Raw genomic sequence first — 8,639 nt, forward strand, 5'->3', positions numbered from 1 at the left:
AAAACCCATGATTTGATCTGCTAGCTTGAAGGCCTGGATCAAGAAGGTGAAGAAAAGACTTTCGGAACCGATCCCCCTAATGAAAGAGTCCATCCCCGCCTTTATTGAGAAGAAAGAGAGATTAAGGTTGGACATCCATCGCTGCCGTGATGACGCAGTTGAGTGTTCATTCGACCTACCCGGCCGATCAAACCTATCCGTTTTTGGGTTCGATCCAGCAAGCGATCCATAAGCACCAGTAGAAGCAGAAGGATATCCAGAAGCCGATACCAACAGCAGTAGAGTAGAGAAAGACCTCCGCTAATAGAACAAGAGGCATATCTGCCGATGATAACGAGAGCAGTACCGATAGCACCAATAGCATCTCTTCTAGTTCCTTTACTAGTCAGGGGAGCCATCACCAGGGCCGATGATCCAAACCCATACGAGATGTCCTTATGATGATTGATGATGGGCGTGATCCATAGCCGATGCCGGCTAGAAGCAGTAGAAGCTATGGAGATAGAGCCCCCTTCAAGTTTAAGATCTCTATGGAGTTCCATTTCCTGTTAAAGAGACTCCAGATAGAGAGAAGACCAAAGCGAATCGAGTGAGCTCATTCGCTTTGGTCTTCTCTGGAAGATCTATGATTTGGTAGCGGAGCGGAGAAGGGTGTAGCTTGGAGCCCGCCATGTCGAACACCCCCCTGGATTTCGGTTACTAGGACGAGTCTCTGGCATGGGAGTCGAGCCTGAGGGTTTCACCCGGGGATCATCGAACATCAGACTTTACACCTGGGGGAAGGACTATCCTTAAGCAATTAATAAACCGAATTCACTTTCACTGATAAAGAGACGAAACTCACACGTAATGAACCTAAACAAAAGACGGAAAGAGTCACTCACTGAATACCTTTTTATTCTTTTGAAATAAGCTATTCAAGTGAAATAAGCCGGAATAGATAGCCGTTAGTCCTAAAGCCGAAAGATGAAGGCTGAAGCATGTTAAGAGGACGAAAGCAAAAGGCGAAGAAATAATAAGACTCACTAGATATGATGTCTATAGTACCACAGCTCTCAGACCTAAGGCCGAAGCTTTTGCTAAAGAAAGAGAAGTAGAGTAGGATGAAGGAAGCAGAAGTGATAGGCAAGCGTGCCTGGAAGCGCTAATGCTATTGTAGCAGCTCCTTAGCCTTCTTTCAGTCCTCCATTCTCTCTTTGGAAATGTGTATCACCATACACTCATCTCATACCAGATACTGAATCTAGGGCTAAGTTCCAATCCGGAGAAAGAGGTAAGCGACCAACAGTACAGCTAGTAAGGCAGGTAGATCACAAGAAGGTCATAGCTCAACGAAGAAGTAGCTCCTTGGGTCAGGAACTCCTGATAGCAGCAGAAAACACATTCTAGCTTGCTTAACAAAAGAAACGATTCCTTGAAGGGCTTCCCAAGAACGAAGTACTGATAAAACTGGAGCTCCTTAAGGAAAAAGAGGTTCAAATGCATGTACCACCCAATTATGGGCTGAAGCCGGCAGCAGCTAAAACAGAATCCATACTGCCTAAGGATGCGGGCACCCGCGGGGCTAACCGGGTCTCTTCCATAATCAACTCAGCTAAAGCAGCATCCATTCAAATACTAAAGGCGGAAGGGGAGATCGATGAAGCGGAGAACCCTATCATAGCATAGGTCCTATGCCTTAGTTGGAAGCTAAACCAAAGCTAAGCTTGTAGGCTCGTAGAGAAAGCTATTGTGCAGGTATACCCACAATCCATGTTCCTGAACAGTCTCGTTCGAACATCTTAGGGTTCACTTCAAGCCGTGGCTTGCTTTCTCGGTATCGTAAGTCTAAACTCTTTATTTAAGCCAGATAACTAATAGATAGAGATATAGCTCAGTAAACACTGGAATCACTATCGCCTTCGGCTTAAACACGGCTACGCTTCGCTCTATCGCTAGTGAAAGAAGATAGCAATTTCTGGTCACTTTCAGTCTAACCCGGATTTACTTAGTTAGTCGGGACTTGCTTCTTAGCGTGTAGTGGATCCACCAGGCTAGCTTTCCTGTAGTAGAGCGCGGGGAGAGTGACCATCAGGGCCTTGAATAGTTTATGAGGATCTTGAATTATACAGTGCCCTAAGATCCCAATCCTCAAGCGAATGGCTTTTACTCAACCTCAATTCATTCAGTTAGGGCCCCTTGGTGTATTAAACCACCAAATAATGGTAGCTGGGTTTGTAGGAAACTTTTTCAGGTGAGAGAGTTGGCTATAAGATATATTATACTTAAAGTTGGCAATGAAACCAATACATCTCATCTCTCTGGTATGACTCTTGGCTGCCTATGGGTTCTATAGTGGAAAGTTATGTATGGTGAGCAGATCATGGGGGAGTCTTTTGTTCCCCAAAATAAATGTAAAAGTTGCAGACATACTTTTTTTTTCAAAGAAGATAGGGTTTCGGTTGGCATTCGGCGTAAGCCCTTTCCTCTTATCTGTTGTTATCTTACCTTAGTAATTTCTGTCCACACCCACGCACAAAGAATAGGCTGTGAATGTCCTCTTTTCTTTTCAGGAAGAATTGGGATTTACCAGGAATGAGAGCAGAATGAGCAGCCTAACGACGTACCTTCAACTCGCAACTCGAAAGGCTAAGCCAATAAGAGAGAGTCCTTCCGTGTGAAAGAATTGGATCTTCTCTTGTGAACGAATCCCCTGCTTGGCTGTTTTCAGGAATAGAATTGGACATGGAATGCGCTCTTACTTCATCCGAGAGGCCTGTCCTCGTTCTAGTAGTGGGCAAATCCCCTGTTCTCTTTGAAAGACTAGGCTGTGGGACTGATGACTCGGCACTCTTTTCAATGGCCACTATGCTTAAAAATTAGCTATTGCTATTTTTTGAACCCCAGATTCCCCGCCCTTGGAACGTGGAACGTCTTTGAGGAGAAATCCTTTCCTGAAGTTCAACAAGCTATTGGAAACCAGTAGGCTATATGACGTAGCAGGGACCAATCATACCCAGATCCGGCCCAAGCGGACACGGTGATTAGACGTTGAGCGGAGCTCTTCCTGCGGTCTCACAGGCTCTTGCTTCCTTCACCTTACGGAAGATGGCAGATTGGAATGAGACCGTTGTGGCTCCTGGCTGTCAAGAGGCTAAAGCCCTTGCGAGAACCTTTCATCCGAGTCTCAAACAAAACCATTACATCTTAAACAAGAAGACGATAGGCGAATGGGAACCCCATCCAGGTGATATGCAGATAGACATTCCGCCCCTATCTGCCGGCTATAGGTCACGAACTATAAGACCAAGGAAAAGCAACTCTGTCTGGTATCGGTAACGATTAACATATTCTTTTGATTGATAGAGGGGGAAGCAACACTGGAGTGCAGTGCCCTATGAAGAAAGAAGGGTCGAAGCGGAAAAGAGATAAGGTATAGCGGAAGGAAAGACGTCAATAAGAGCCGGACACAGCAAAAGAAAGCAAGCCTAGTCTAAAGGGAGAGAGAGCTGAAAGTGATAGGTACGAAGTGAAAGAGCTAAGCGTATAGGGGCGAAAGCTGACTCGTTTTAATGAGCGAGGGACAAAAGAAGCCTCACTCGACTGTTATATATCTTAGATAAGGTATGTCCGTCGGGAGAGAGGTGAGAACCGGGAACTAATTCCTTCAATTCCCCCGGCGTAGAAACTCGACCGTTTCCCCGCCTTTCTTTCACCGCTTAACCGCTTGCACCTATATCAAATGAGAGCGTACGCGAGGCGAGTCCGTCTTTAGCCTTCCCATCCCCTTATGTTATCTATACTTTTAGGTTAGACCGCTTCATAGTATTCTAGTTTGTTTGACCGCGTATTTCGTTTGAAAGCTTCCCCGTAATTAGTCTTTCCGGCTTGGAACAATGTATGAATGACAGCAACTAGCTCTGCTCTCAGTAAGAAGGGAGACGGCGCCTTTCCAAGCCCTTTCTAGTCTGCGCTTGAGTTTGATTGCAGCTAGCGCCGCGCTTTACTAAGAAGATAGAAATTTCTCGCTTCTTTTGTTTGTTTGAGACCATATTAATTAAGGCTTTCTTCAATCGGCAAGGGATGGATCGGAAGTCTGATAAGGCTTTAAGAGATAGGGACTGCCGCGGTAAGAAAGAGTCACTCAGTGAATCAGTGGATCACACACTTGTTGGAGACAGGGGCAGGCCTTACTATTGAAATGAAAAAGTATACAAGTGTTGAAAGGGTGAAGTATGGGGACAACGGTAACGTGAGGAATGGGATCCCCAAAGCGACCCGCCCTACTAAAAAAGTTCGCAACCAAGGGACATGCCGAACACCTACCTTTCCAACTAAGTCCAACGTTCATTGACGATGCGTTCCGTCGTCAGCAAGCGGTGGCCGACAAGGCCCTTTTCCCTAAATATCTTGGGAAGCGAAGCGCAGGCTTTCTGATTCAGAGAGAAAGATAGAAATCGAAAGGCAAAGAGATAGGCAAGCCAAACCAAATAAGGAATGTTTCAATCTTTACCTCTTTTTGTAAGCCGGCAATCATAGGGTAAGCCCATCTCATGGAGAAAGTTTACATGTTGGGCCAGGCTAGTTTGCTTCGATGGTAGGAGTCCACGCAGTGAGGCAGCCATTTCCAGAGTGAGCGCCATTGAAGGACTGGAAGCAAGCTTCACACCTTCCACAACGGCATGGTGGTTATTCATGGCCTTCAAGCTTTCATCGCTCCGTTTTCTTGCGACGTGGAGAGGATGACCTCGCTCTCGTTCCCGTTCCATCCAGATCATCGTTCTGGTCAACATATTAATACTTCCGGCTCGGTGCAGCCTGCTATCATGCGCCTGATGCTCAGAGATGCCATGCTCCGTAACAATGGCTTCAGCATCCTAGCCCTCCCTAGAAAGGTGAAGTACGCCGAGCTTGTGACTCTTAACAATATGACGGTCTTCGCCGTTGACGACCTTTCGATCTTCTCCGGTTCTCACTCTTATATCAGCAACGTCAGGTTCCACATTGTGCCAAACCAAACCATTTCTTGTGGATCGCGGATCTGGAGAAGCTTCCGGCGGGGACTGTTCTGCCGACATTGGAACGAGGCCAACCGCTGCTTATCACAACCTCCGGTGCCGATGAGGATTAAGTGAGGATTAAGGTGCCGGACGTCATCCGCAACGTCAAGATCGTGGTGCACAGTGTGTACTTGCCATTTCCACATATATTAATCCTGTGGCTGCGGCTTACGACAGTATCCTAGGAGGATCAGAAGTCTCAGGAGGAGATCAGACGATGGAAGGAACGTGTGCTGCTCCGGGTGGGCATGGAGGTTGTGGTGAGTCCCCGATGCCTCAGGTCAAGCCAATGGTGGAGATCGAGGATCACCATGGCCTGTAATTAATCCTGATTGTATTCTCCTTCAGATGACCAAAAAACCAACCAATACACATTAAATTACTTAGGTAATTACCAAGAAGGCTGACTCTTTCTCTTTCATTGAATCCTAGCATCCACTCTATGAAAGGTTAAGGGTTGTCTTTTTCTGTACCTAAAACTCAAATGCTAGTCTCATTACTCGTGGAAAGTTCACTACGTTGGGTTTTATTTGGTGATTGTGGTGTTATCGGGCACAAAGCCGAGCATTGTAAGGCTGCGAAGAACCGCAGGTTTGGGTCGAGCTCTAGCCAATCCAATAATTCAAGTACAGGTGTGGACTGATCAACTTGTCGATGTGATCAAATCCCCTTAAAGACGTGTTTAAAGCTGCTTAAAGCCTCAAAGGCAATAGAGCAAGGAAAGAATAGATACCCTACACATTTAGGATATCGATTGGTAGTTACCCATTGTTTCAAGAAGGTTTACATTATCATTCCATTTTTCCTTGTATGAGGCCCTTACCTGCAATGTGGGAAGTGCAGCCTCTCTCAGTGAGGAGACAGGAGCTCTAGCTTAGATACGGTCCCTAGGTATGGGGATGGGGTAGTAAAGAGATAGTATGATATTCATCATAACATAAATAAGAGACCTTTGAGTATACTCTGGTCTCTTTGGCTATTCCTGCATAAAGCGAAGTATCTCGTCGTAAGAATCGAATGTAGCCCTTTCCAAATCGTTGGTACTAAGTTACTAACTTTTCTGGATGGCTTTCCCCTTTCGTAACTATGGATGAGCTTGTCATGCTACCATTGCATCCCCAAAAAAATGTGGAAGTCAAGTGAACAGTTGAAATCGCACTGTTAAAGTCTTTTGAAAGTAGTAAGAGATAAGTTGATATAACTAATAAGTGCTCGTAAAGTCATTAAGGGGAGCCCATACAAAGCTAACACTTAAACAGGAACCCTGATATAGATACAGTAGGATCAATTGAATTAGCAAATAGAATGTACGAAATCTTTTCAGTTTAACTGGTAATTGAATTGCTTCAATTATCGTAATTATCGAAGATCGAATCGAGGAAGGAAGTCTATAGTCGGATGAGCTTAAAGAATGGTTTGGTCTTCTTTTCGTCCTAAGGTAACAAGTACCGGGTTGGGGCAACTTTGACGCTCTTTTGTTCCACGACCGAAGGAAAGCACTAAGAGATGATGCTTCCAATGCTACTAGCGATGTGTATCGGCACGCACTTCTTTTAATGTGTCGTCTTTGTTTTTCGTACCCGATCTGGGGCGGCGCAAGGGTTTTCTTTAACCCTTAGCTCGCCCGAGACTCCGAAACCTTCATCGTAGCAAGGGCTGTCTTTCCAGTCCCAAGCCGGAGCCGAGCCCGGAATAAGGTAATGATCTTCCGTTATGGAGTGTTGTTTATGTGATACGAGATGTTGAGGACTACTCCGGCTCCTTTGTGTTTAGGGGAGCTCGATAGTCGGCAATCTCGTGCTCCTTACAACAAAGCCAGAGAGCCAGTTCTTTCCAACTATCTTGGAGTTGCCCCCTATTTCGATCATGCCTATCCAGATTCTCTCGATCCAGCCGAACTTACTTCAACTCCACTCTCATCTAAGCCCGTAAAGTCCTCCCTCTCTTCTTCCTTTCCCTCTACAACCTTGCTGGGATTGCTTGATTGGGTTATCACGAGATGCAGTTCAGTTAAATAGATAACTCCATCTTTCCTGCCAGTCTGTCTAGCCCGTCTAGTAACAATATCTCCTCCCGTTCTAACAGACTGAATCGGAACGTGTCATTTCAGTGGTTTAAGCTCAAAATCTATCTGTAGAAAGATTGATCGGGGTATTTCCTTTGGGGTCATGGCTCTGATAGAAAAGGTCTGCATCCGGAAGAGGTTCCCAAAGATTGTGGAGGACTGGGTATTCGTAAAACTTGGTCTTTAGCTAAGCTCAACTGGTCTCTTTGTTGCTGAAAATAGTGAGAAACTCTTATCTAGAGTCATTAAAGCTAAATACCAGAATAGGAATAGGGTTGCAACCTCTTTTTGCAAAGGTTCTCACATCTGGAAAAGCATGGACAGGGGACTCTATGCTAGCAGTGTACAATGGAACATAGGTAGTTCCATATCCCTCTCCCTCTGGTTTGGGGACCCTTAGATCCCTTATCTTTGGTCCTCTTTCACTCGTTTTTTTGCAATTATAAAGAAGATAAGAAAAAAAGTTCTTTCTTTATAGAAATATCATATAGTGGTGGTGGTAAGATTCTTAGTGGAATTCCTTTTATAGCTCAACGAAATCTCATAATTACTTTCTAGAGAGAGTCTAACTTCGCCGGAATTGGGTTTGTGTTGAGTGTATAGTTCACCCGCTATAGTGACTTCATACGACCAGCGGATAAGCCCCCTCCCTGTACTACCTTCTTACTCGATTTCTCTACAAGACCTTCTTTCACCTACATTGGAAACTCTGACTAGAACCTGCCCCCACCCGGGACGAAGACCATAGCTGCTCTATTTTACACGCTTAACGAAGAAGGAATGTGCACTCTATATTTACCCCCTTTCACTGGGACTACTGGCGACAGACATACTGAAAATGTCCCCCTTTATACTCTATTTCCATATCCTCCTACCAGTGGCTATTTATCACGGCCGGTTCATCAAATCGAAAAAGGGCACGGCGGCTAGGCTATAAGTTAGCGGTTAGCTATGCTATAAGGGCTGCTCGCCTTTATATGGCAATGGAGCTAAGTAAGAAAAATGCTTAGGGTAGAGTTATTTCCCTCCCCCCCTCTTTAATCTAGCATTGACATTTTTCTTACCTTACTATGTTTGTTTAAAAGGAGACCAGACCGACAGCCCACCACTGGAACTTGCTTTGCTCTCGCTCGGCTCACTCCCGCCTGTCTTCTTCCACCTGTAGTAAACTTTAAGAAAAATCCTTCAGTTCACTACTGGTGGAACCTCACTGACCTTATCGGGCAGTTACTCTAAGCTGGGGCCTCCGCCAGCTTAACTTTACACCCCAGAACGCTATTTTTTGACACTTCGGCCCGTGCCTACGCCCTCCCTGTAGACTTTTTTCTCTCCCGAATAAGGATTCGAAGACCCAACTCGCTTAGGGAGATATACCTTATCCCCTTCATCCTTCTCTATCTGGATCTTCATCTTCCTTTTTAAGGATGAATTTAAGCAGCAGAAGAACGAGAATTTGAATAAAGAGGCTAGCTATCCAAAGGCTCATATCCACAGAAGAATCATGTAAAAATAAGCGATTTAGAACATATAATGCA

General features: G+C 45.2%; 1 pseudogene; it reads left to right on the forward strand.

Annotated features, from left to right (window-relative positions):
• The first annotated feature begins 3,087 nt into the window (after nucleotides 1-3,087).
• On the forward strand, nucleotides 3,088-5,361 carry LOC148547181 (uncharacterized; annotated as a pseudogene).
• The last annotated feature ends 3,278 nt before the right edge of the window (nucleotides 5,362-8,639 follow it).

The sequence above is a fragment of the Arachis ipaensis genome, chromosome B8, assembly GCF_059453495.1.
Source record: "Arachis ipaensis isolate K30076 ecotype BB chromosome B8, ASM5945349v1, whole genome shotgun sequence".
In the NCBI taxonomy this organism is placed as follows: Eukaryota; Viridiplantae; Streptophyta; class Magnoliopsida; order Fabales; family Fabaceae; genus Arachis; species Arachis ipaensis.